Source organism: Sebastes umbrosus, chromosome 10, assembly GCF_015220745.1.
Source record: "Sebastes umbrosus isolate fSebUmb1 chromosome 10, fSebUmb1.pri, whole genome shotgun sequence".
Taxonomy (NCBI): domain Eukaryota; kingdom Metazoa; phylum Chordata; class Actinopteri; order Perciformes; family Sebastidae; genus Sebastes; species Sebastes umbrosus.
The window spans coordinates 13,462,287-13,471,728 of NC_051278.1; the positions used below are offsets into that span (position 1 = coordinate 13,462,287).

Sequence of the window (9,442 nt, forward strand, 5' to 3'; positions counted from 1 at the left end):
TATTCTGCAGCTATAAAATACAACCAAACTTAAAGAACTGTAAAAAGAAAAAGATAAATAAAAAGACATAAAACTAAAGAGAAAGGTGTTTAAAGAGTTGATATAATGTGCTTCTCATTTTAAAAAAAAAGCTCCTTTAAGCATGTTGCTGACGACATGACATTTGGACACATTTGCTCCATACATGACCACAGCCTTCATTTAAAACTGGGCTCTGAATGAAATTTTCTTGGCACTGATTGAATTTCCTATTGAAATTCAAATCAGTTGGCTTTTTCCTACAATGGGGGCTCATTTGGAGCTGCTCAGTGATTTAGGGCTCCGGCACCAAGCAGTGAAAAAACAAACCGCGGTCACAGGGATAATTGGCACCATAAATGCAATGTAGAAAATGAAGCAAAGTAATAAATAACCAGGACACTTTGTTAGTTAATGGGCCCTAAAGTGATGATGCAAGGTGCTGGATAGTTCCCTCCAGCACCTTTCTAGAATAAACAAGGGGAGATTTCACTTTTAATGAAGGATGGTAGATAATAACATATGAATAAAGCACATTTGCATTCATTTTTTTTATGTAAATTTAGAAAAATGTGAAATAAACTTTATAGAAAACTTTGCAGAAAAGTCTCAAAAAGGGAAGTATTGGTTAGAAAACTCTGTAAGTGCAACTAGAAGTAGTAAAATAGTTTGTCATGCAGCCATAAGAAAAAAAACACAAAATGCGATATGAATAAAGCACATTCATTTTTTTAATGTAAATTTAGGAAAATCTGAAATAAACTTTATAGAAAACTTTGCATATTTTATAGTCTCAAAAGGAGGAAGTATTAGTTAGAAAGCTGTGTAAATGCAACTAGAAGTTGTAAATAGTTTGAAAAAAACATAGCCCAAAATGCGCAAAGCATTTCTACAACCACCTATTTGTCATGACAGCCAAAAACCTCGACAGATGAGATTGTGAGGAAGCTTTAGACGTTTTTTGTTTTTTTTTCATTCTTATTTTATTCTAACGTTTTTATCTATTCTTTTGTCATTATACTGTTTAACTTGCACCAACACAACCAAAGCAAATTCCTAGTGTAAACCTCTTACACCTGGGAATAAACACAACATTCTGATTCTGATTCTGATTCTGATTCTGATTCTGATTCTGAATTCTGATTCTGATTCCAAACAGAAAATACTTACCAGGGAGGAATAAAATCGTGGAGATCTGTGTTTTGGCATGCACAGATAAGGGAGGAGAGAGAGCATGAGCTGAATCCAGAGAAAAAAGGAGGAATGTCTCCAAAACTCCACAATGCACCAAAAAAAAAAAAAAATCTTGCGCGGCTCTGCCTGTTTTCACTTTACTATTCCACAATCAGCCGGCATCAAGAGGATATAATCCAACCACGACTCCGACTGGCAGCGTAGTCCAATGCCATGCAAAGAAAATCCGAGTTTACGCACGTTATCCTTCATAAACAGCTCAAAGAGGAAGAAGAAAAAAAAAAAACACACACCACAACTTTCCACCACCGTCACCAAGTGTCTTCTTCTTGGGCGCAAAACATACCCAGTGTTTCTCCAGCAAAGCAGCGCACTTGTCAACTAAGTAAGTAAAGTTTGCAGCTACTAAAGGAGGAGTTTAAAAGGTAGGAGAGGATAGTTGTCCGATGCAAAATGTCCTAAAATCCATCAGTGTGCGTTCCTCAGCTGAAAAGTCTTTCGCGTCTCTTTCTCGTCTTCCAGCGAGCCGTCCTCTCTGTGTTTCTCAGACGCTTTGTCAGGTTTTACTCGGGTTTTTTCTCCTCCTTACGTCTCCACACACTGCCCTCCTCCTCCTCCTCCTCCTCCTTCACTCCAGTGGGTGTCATCCTCCCCCCCCCTCCACCCAGTGTAATTGGAGCTGCTTCCTGGCCGCAGTGCCTTTGGGCCCAGCCTTCCTTCCTCCGCCCATCAGACTGCAGCGCTGCCTCTCTGCCTCTCTGCCTGAGATCAACGAGCTCAAACTGGGTCCAGTGAGGCCCCTGATCCGCTGCTCTGGAGCTCCGGAGCTCTGGAGCTTCAGACCGCAGTAACAACGCCCCTCAGTGGCCAAGACATGACATCTGCTGAGGAGACGCACATTAAACACACAAACATACCCAAACACACATAGACGCACAGCATCCATACAGTATACAGTATTTCATTTAGATGCTGCAGTGGTGGAAGAAGTATTCACATCATTCCCTCAGTAAATTGCTGTAGGAAAGCATCTGAAAGTTCATCCTAATTACTACTTTATATTCTATAATATCATAGAGCTTTGCGCTTGACCCCTGTTGTCCCTAACATCCGTCAATCCAACCAGACCTCCCACTCAGCTACTGCACTTTTTATGTTTTAGTGACACCACTATCTGAAGTATACAGATTCTAACATATTAACATTTAGCATACCTGTTGTAACCATGTCGGCTATAGGCCTACAGAAGGGAATCCAAATTAAGCCAAAAGTTTTATTTTTCAAGTGTGATGCATTAGTTATATAACATGTTTATATAACTAATGCACTAACTATGTTTTATAACTAATGCATCATACTTGAAAAATAAACTTTAAGAAGAAGTCCTGTAAAAGTACTGAAGTATTAGCAGCTTAATGAACTTTAAGATTTTGCTTAGAAAATACATCACCAGCTTCTAAAATACGATGCATTATAGAGCAAACTACCCAACAAATCAGAATCAGAAATACTTTGTCTGAAATTTGGACGTTACAGTTGCTCTTATTTAAAAGCAGTAAGAAATATTAGAAAAATAGAAATAAAGGAGTGTGTAACAGGTAAATTATGTACATAATGCCGCAATATATGTAGAGAAATATGAATAATTAAAAAATAAGAAATGACAAATATAAGAAATATGTACCAATATGTGCATCAAACACATACAATATTTAACCACAATGTAAATACTGTAATCTGGCAAAACTGTCATCTCATCAATATACATATTGTATTTTTATATTTTATATTGTATTATCTTTTATATTTTTTATATTTATATTGCACTCTCTCTTTTTTTATTGTATTATCTTTTCATTAGCACCTATGGGATTGTCACAATCTAATTCCGTTGTACTACACAATGACAATAAAGGGCTTGAATCTTGAATCTTGAAATACGTAAATACAAAATAAAAAATGCTGAGAAGTGGGATACCTTAAGTAATTAAAAGGCATCAGTAGTAAATACAACAATATTTAAATATACATAAAATATAACAGTTTGAAAGTCGTCATACTGCATAAGAAGTTTATAAGACGACAACAAGCCTAACGGTTGAGATGTCAATCAATACAATCAGGCATCTTGTGTAGCACCCTTACAGCAGGTTCGGCTTGTGTTTTGCTCAAGGACACTATGATATATAATAATAATAATATAATTTATAACCACTTGGCTGTAACGTCATCGGCAACTCACTTTTACAAGAAGGGCAGATGGTGAGTGAAATCTGTCTCATAGCAACATATGCACAAGGAAATGCATCAGCAGCATATTAATAAAATGTAATGAAGATCAACTATCTGATTTATTGACCGGATTTTTGGGGCACAGTGGAAATACAAGGCCAACACAGTCTTTTATTGTTTGTATTTAATGTGGAATAATGCCTTTGCATACATGTTTTGATAAAGAGTGACTTACACACAGTAGTGGAATGTACTGTGGTTGTACTTTACTTGAGTCTTTACGTGTGATGCTATTTTACTTCTACAGGTTATAAAAGGTCCTCTGCAGGTTTATTTTTACTGCACATGAAAGCAAAGAGGAAAAAGAAGTACGGTGAAAGAGAGAGATGTTATGGCGCAGGTTGTTAGGAATAAGTGAAGTTTGTAACTTTCCTCCAGATGAACAGATCTGTCCTCAGCTACCCAGAGAGAGACTGAAGGCTGGCCCCCTGCAGCTCTACCCCCACTGCTTCAAACTGTCTCCTGCATTGGTTCAGGCGTTCAAGTGCTCTGAAAGAGACACAGGGGAGGGTGGAAGACTCTAATCTCCACAGACTTTTTTTTATTTTTGTCTCACTTCCACTGCTGAAGCCCTCTTTTTTTTTTAAACAAGGGAGGGAAACTCTTCTATTCATTTTGAAAAGAGGCACTAACAAGGCTTTTTCTTTCTGAGGTAAAGGTTTGGCCACTGAATGGAGAGTCCTACGTCTGTTTTTCTCTCCTCTCCCACTCCTCTGCCTCCACCATCGGTAAAGCCATCAGATAACAGTGGAGCTGACAGGTTGGCCAGAAATAAAGAGCGAGCGAGAGGTGAGGAAGGAGAGTTTGACTCATTTTTCAAGAGTGGCACCAAATACCCCCCGCGGTTTCTCCCTCTCTGTGTGTCTCTTTCCTCCTACCACACAAGTCTATTTACAATCGCCCAATTTATTCTCCGCTGCTCGGGCATCCCACATTTGAAAGAAAACCTCATCAAGCAGAGTCTCATGGGCCTTTGACTGAGAACTAGATGGACTCAATGCCCTTGCGCTGTGGTATCCGTCAACCTGTCATTGTCCCTCTTCATCTCCCATCTTTTCTCCAGTCCTCTTTCTTCCTTAATCCCTCCTGCGCCAGTGTTTGGAATTAGGAAGCAGAGTGAGAGGAAAAGAAAGTGACAAGCTAATAGCTTGCCATCCTCATCTTAGATGAACATATTGATTCCTTGTCATTGTTGATAGGAATCATCAGGAGGGCAGCTTGTTGGAGAGGATCTCCAATAACCACGTGTTAATGGTGGGAATGCCTCTTATTGCTGTGGCGATCGGAGCTGTGAGTGATGTTTGAGGCTGAGCCACTCACCAGTCATTAAGCATGCCTCCTGCTGCTATACAAATCCAAGATGCTGTTGAAGAGAGCGAATCAACAACTAGCCGTTACCTCCCTTTGTCCATGGAACGGCTAATTGGTTCACATTAAAGGCCCTACACTTCAAAATGCGTTTCGCTTATTGTTACTTCACTTGGATGTTTGGCCTTCAACGTTCAGTTTGAAGTACGCAGAGTCTGACATTAGAAGGCTGTTTTCAAATTCATCTGGAGTGGAGAATAAGTTTCTGTGTGTTCACCTTTAAGTACGTACGAACACAATTCTGTGATATCAACATTAGTTTGGACGCCAACCATGCTCCAATATTATACAAGTGTGATGTGGAAACTTGATAAACATACACTGAGAATGGACTTTTCAGTGAATATGGAGATATTTAGCATCCAGAAGTTAAACCTTTGAAACAAAAAAAATATTTTTTTAGTAATTATTTAAATTTTTTTTTTTGTGAAAACACAAAAAAGACACAACATATTTTTCAAAGAAGAGTATTTTCATGTATGTCTAAAGGGGATCCACCCAACTCGTCACATACTCACGCTTTGTCAGACCCCTTGCTGTCACTTTTCGGTCGCAGTAAACGCATGCTTAACATTGTGAATTAAACTAAAACACTTGCTTAGGTTTATGCAAAAAAAAAAAACGCTTAGTTAGGTTTAGGAAAAAAACACATCATGGTTGGGCTTAAAATTACTACGTTTGTAAAGTGAAAATGAGACTTAATTTTGTGAATACAGGACATGAAGAAACAGCTGATTGTAAAGTTAAAGTGACACTTGCCCAGTGCGTTTCATACAAATGCTAAAGGGTGGCGTGTGCATTGGTAATCGCACACCAATGGGTGTGACAAAGCGTCAGTAGTTTACGTCCTGGGAATGAGAACGAGCTGCAAGCCTCATCACTTTATAGTGATAATATTTCCCCAGGTGCCAGTAACTTCTACCTTTTCAGCCATGCTAGCGGCATAGCTCTATGTCTGTTAGTCAGTATGACAACCACTTTAGTCCAGACTGAAATATCTCAACAATTATTGGAGGAATTGCAATGAAGTTTTGTACAGACATTCAAGGTCCCCTAGAAGATGAATCTTAAAGAGATAGTTCAGGTGTTTTGAAATGGTGTTATATGAGTTAGTTATCCATAGTCAGTGTATTACCTATAGTAGACGGCGGTCGGGTACCGGCACAGGAGCAAAGCAATGTACTGCTGTGGACGGGGCCGGCAGCCAAACATATTTTAACCCCTTAAAATAAAGGCACACCTAAAAAAAAAGATGTTTAAGTGTACGCTATATTTAGAATATTTTCACTGCTTTATCTTGCCGTCAGACAGCCCTTTCCGACGGGGAACTGGACTGAAAGTTAAATCTATTAATACTCTCTTCAAAGCCACAAGACTCCATTGACAAAAACAGTCGGGTTGTCCTCGACCAAAGAAATTCTTAGTCGACTAGCCGGCCCCGTCCACAGCAGTACATTGCTTTGCTCCCGTGCTGGTACTCCTGTCTGTTTCTACAAGCTGGGTACGTGCCGACCGTCATCTACTATAGGTAATTCACTGACTATGGATAAGTACCTCATGCAACTTCACTTCAAAACACCCAAACTATCCCTTTAATGGCTTTGTCGATCCTCCTCCTCACAGAGCAACAAGCTTGACTCTTAGTCCTGTTTCTTATTCCGGTGTTATGAAGGTGTTTCTAACATTTCTATTGCAGCTACTTTTCTATTGAGGGTCATGTCTCAGACATTCTATTTTAAGCAGTCGCAGTCATCACAACACGTCTTCTCAAATCCCAACAGCGCTGTATTCGTGATAACACAGGCTGTGGTGTACGCCTCCATTGGAGGCAATCAACCATTATACAGTGTTTTCTTTTTTACTGCAGTGGCACATAGACAACCCTTACAGTAAGCAAAACCCCTCCCAGTGTCTCTCTGAATGCTATTGAAGGACTAGCAGAGATATTCACGGTTGTGAAGTACAAAACAGACTTGTTCTCCTCTGGAAGATCCTTCTTTCTTCTTCCTTGAGGGTGCTGCTGTTAATCATGAATGGCAGTGATATGTTATTGTAGCTTCACTATGCCAAATCCTAGCGAGAACCCTCCTTTTTCTCCCAATATATCACTGACACTATATAATTAAAACAACAAACGTGGGTGAGTCATATCCTGTGCAAAATATGAAACAAATGCCTAGAGCTGTGTGCGGTGGGGGGATGGGGAGAGATTGGAAAGAGAAGTAAGAAGTAGACGACGCACGCCTCGGGGTCTAATTTGAACCATATACTGTAGCTTCTCTGCAGCCATGTGGCGATGTAAGAGGAGCCTGACAGAAAGCGCGAGAGGAAAGTTTAGGTGTTCAGTTAGAGAGGGGGGCAGGAGTCGGGACTAGCAGTACAAGAAATGTGTTTGAAAATGGCTTCTGATAGAAACCTCTTGTTCTTATCATGTGGGCACTCAGCTCCATAGAAGGCGAGCTCTTACTGCTCTGCCCGACACCTCACACAGCGGAGACCCTCTGCTTTTAGCTCAGGAGGCATCACCCCATAAGTCAGCAGGTCTTCCTCTTTATTGTCACTGATATGCCGTAATAACCTCATCCAGAGAGCCAGGCCTCCGCGGTCCTCTCCTCCCCCTCAGCAGGTAACAGAGAGCAGGGATAGAGGGAGTGGATGGAGGGGGAGTGGAGGGTCAATCATCCAGATTCCTCACATGTTTCCACCTCAGTACTCCAGAGTGTTTGAAATAGCTGGGATGCCTGCAGATCGAGCTCGCAGTGGAGCTCAGCTGAAAGGGGAGCACAAGGAGAAGGGGGAAAAGTTGATGTTTCCAGCTTGTGACGGGAAGTTTGGTAGATTCAACTCCCTCAAGCTGCAATGGGAAACAGCAAACAGCAGCAGCAGAAACATGGGGCATGCTGCAGTGTTGCAGAATAACTCCTGATTAAAATGTCTGCTCTCCCTCCCACCTGACTGGCACCATAACTCCTAATAAAAACAACTTTTTCCAGGGAAAAAATGCTGAGTAGAACTGACGACTTTATACCTCTATATAAAATGAAGAATGGAGCTTTTTCCTGGAATTTCAACAGTGACAATAATTTCTCTCCCCACTCCTTCACTCTCTCTTTCTCTATCTCTTTATTTCACCATTCCTTTCTCCTTTTTTCCACAGTTCAACGGCCACACAACACATAAGCATTATGCTCTCACACACACACAAACACATTACACAGCTCATTTGGTTCAGAGAACAGGTCACTTCAGTCATTCTGGGTATGACTCATACTTTGCAAGTCAGGACTTCAGCCTGTGCTGACACTGTTGAAGTTTGGTTTGTTTTTCTCCCCAACCTAACAGTCATTTAGGAGTTAACCAGAACAGCGAAACATTCCTCTTAGTGAACGTACACGTCGTGACTTTGAGTTGTGACTGATGTCATTGCAAAGCCAGAGATTCATTAGTTCAGTGACTCAGGGCTTAATGTTACTACCAGTTGTGCAGAAAAGATATTAAGTTATTCCGTGTGTCACGATCAAAAGTCTTTAGTAGTGGAAAATACCTTAATGTTGTTTTTTTCTTTTCTATCTTACAAAAAGTGAACAAATAGCCATATACTTGTTCTAGCTGTTTCAATTTATTTCTTAAAACAAGTGACAATAACCATGAAATGTCTTTAAGTGGACCTTTTGCTGAGCAAACACAATAATCTCACGTGACAATTATGTAAAGATTAATGCTAAAACCTAGCATAAGAGTAGTCAGTAAACTATCTATAAACATGAGTAAGTCTTTTTAAATACAGCATGATGTTCATTTAGTAAATTATGGTCCCATTTAGAGTCAAATAGACCATAAAGCAGGGGATGCTTTAGGGAGGGGCTACCTTGTGATTGACAGGTCGCTACCACGACGTTGTCCGGTCTGGGAGTTGTCCGTGCGTTCGTCTTACAACTTTAATCTTTTCATAGTGTGTTTTCAGTTGATGAAAGTTAATTGTAATATTTTGGTGAAAATGTCTTATTCAGCGTTCGGTTGAACTTCACCTTCTCGTGTCACTACTGGTTGCAAAAAAACAACATGGCTATGGCCCAATACCAAGATGGCGATGGCCAAAATGCCGAACTCGAGGCTTCAAAACAGCAGTCCACAAACCAATGGGTGACATCACAGTGGGTACGTCCGCTTCTTATATACAGTCTATGGTAAACAGCTAGCCTAGATCTGTCTGAAGGGAACAAAATATGTCTAGCTGCACCTCTAAAGCTCATTAATTCTTGGCTAGGAAAAGCAACTTCCTGGAGTCTGGTGGTGGAAACTGCTTAGAGCCAAGAAATAGTCTGGCATATAACCCACGGTAAATTGGCAAATTGTCATTTTCACATCTCAATTTTAGTTAATGATCTTTAGAGGTGCTGGTAGGCATATATTATTACCATTGGACAGAGCCAGGCTAGCTGTTTGTGGCTGTAGCTTCACACTGAACGTCCAAATAGGAGAGTTGTATCAGTCTTCTCACTTAACTCTCTGCCAGGAAGCTTCTTTCTAACTATTAAAAAGTTTTAAAGAAGTGAGACTTACTCTCCCC

The 9,442-nt window shown here is 40.3% G+C and overlaps 1 protein-coding gene across 9 annotated transcripts in view; it reads right to left on the bottom strand.

Moving 5' to 3' along the window:
• fgfr2 (fibroblast growth factor receptor 2) overlaps positions 1–2,038 on the bottom strand; it is a 41,056-nt gene extending 39,018 nt beyond the window's left edge. For 2 of the 9 annotated variants that reach the window (XM_037781824.1, XM_037781823.1), the window contains exon 1: positions 1,189–2,032. The gene's annotated coding sequence lies outside the window, so the exon portion shown is untranslated. Of the gene's footprint in view, positions 1–1,188 lie in introns of all 9 variants that reach the window. The other 7 variants (XM_037781829.1, XM_037781825.1, XM_037781822.1 and 4 more) reach the window with 7 other exon arrangements.
• Positions 2,039–9,442: the final 7,404 nt, after the last annotated feature.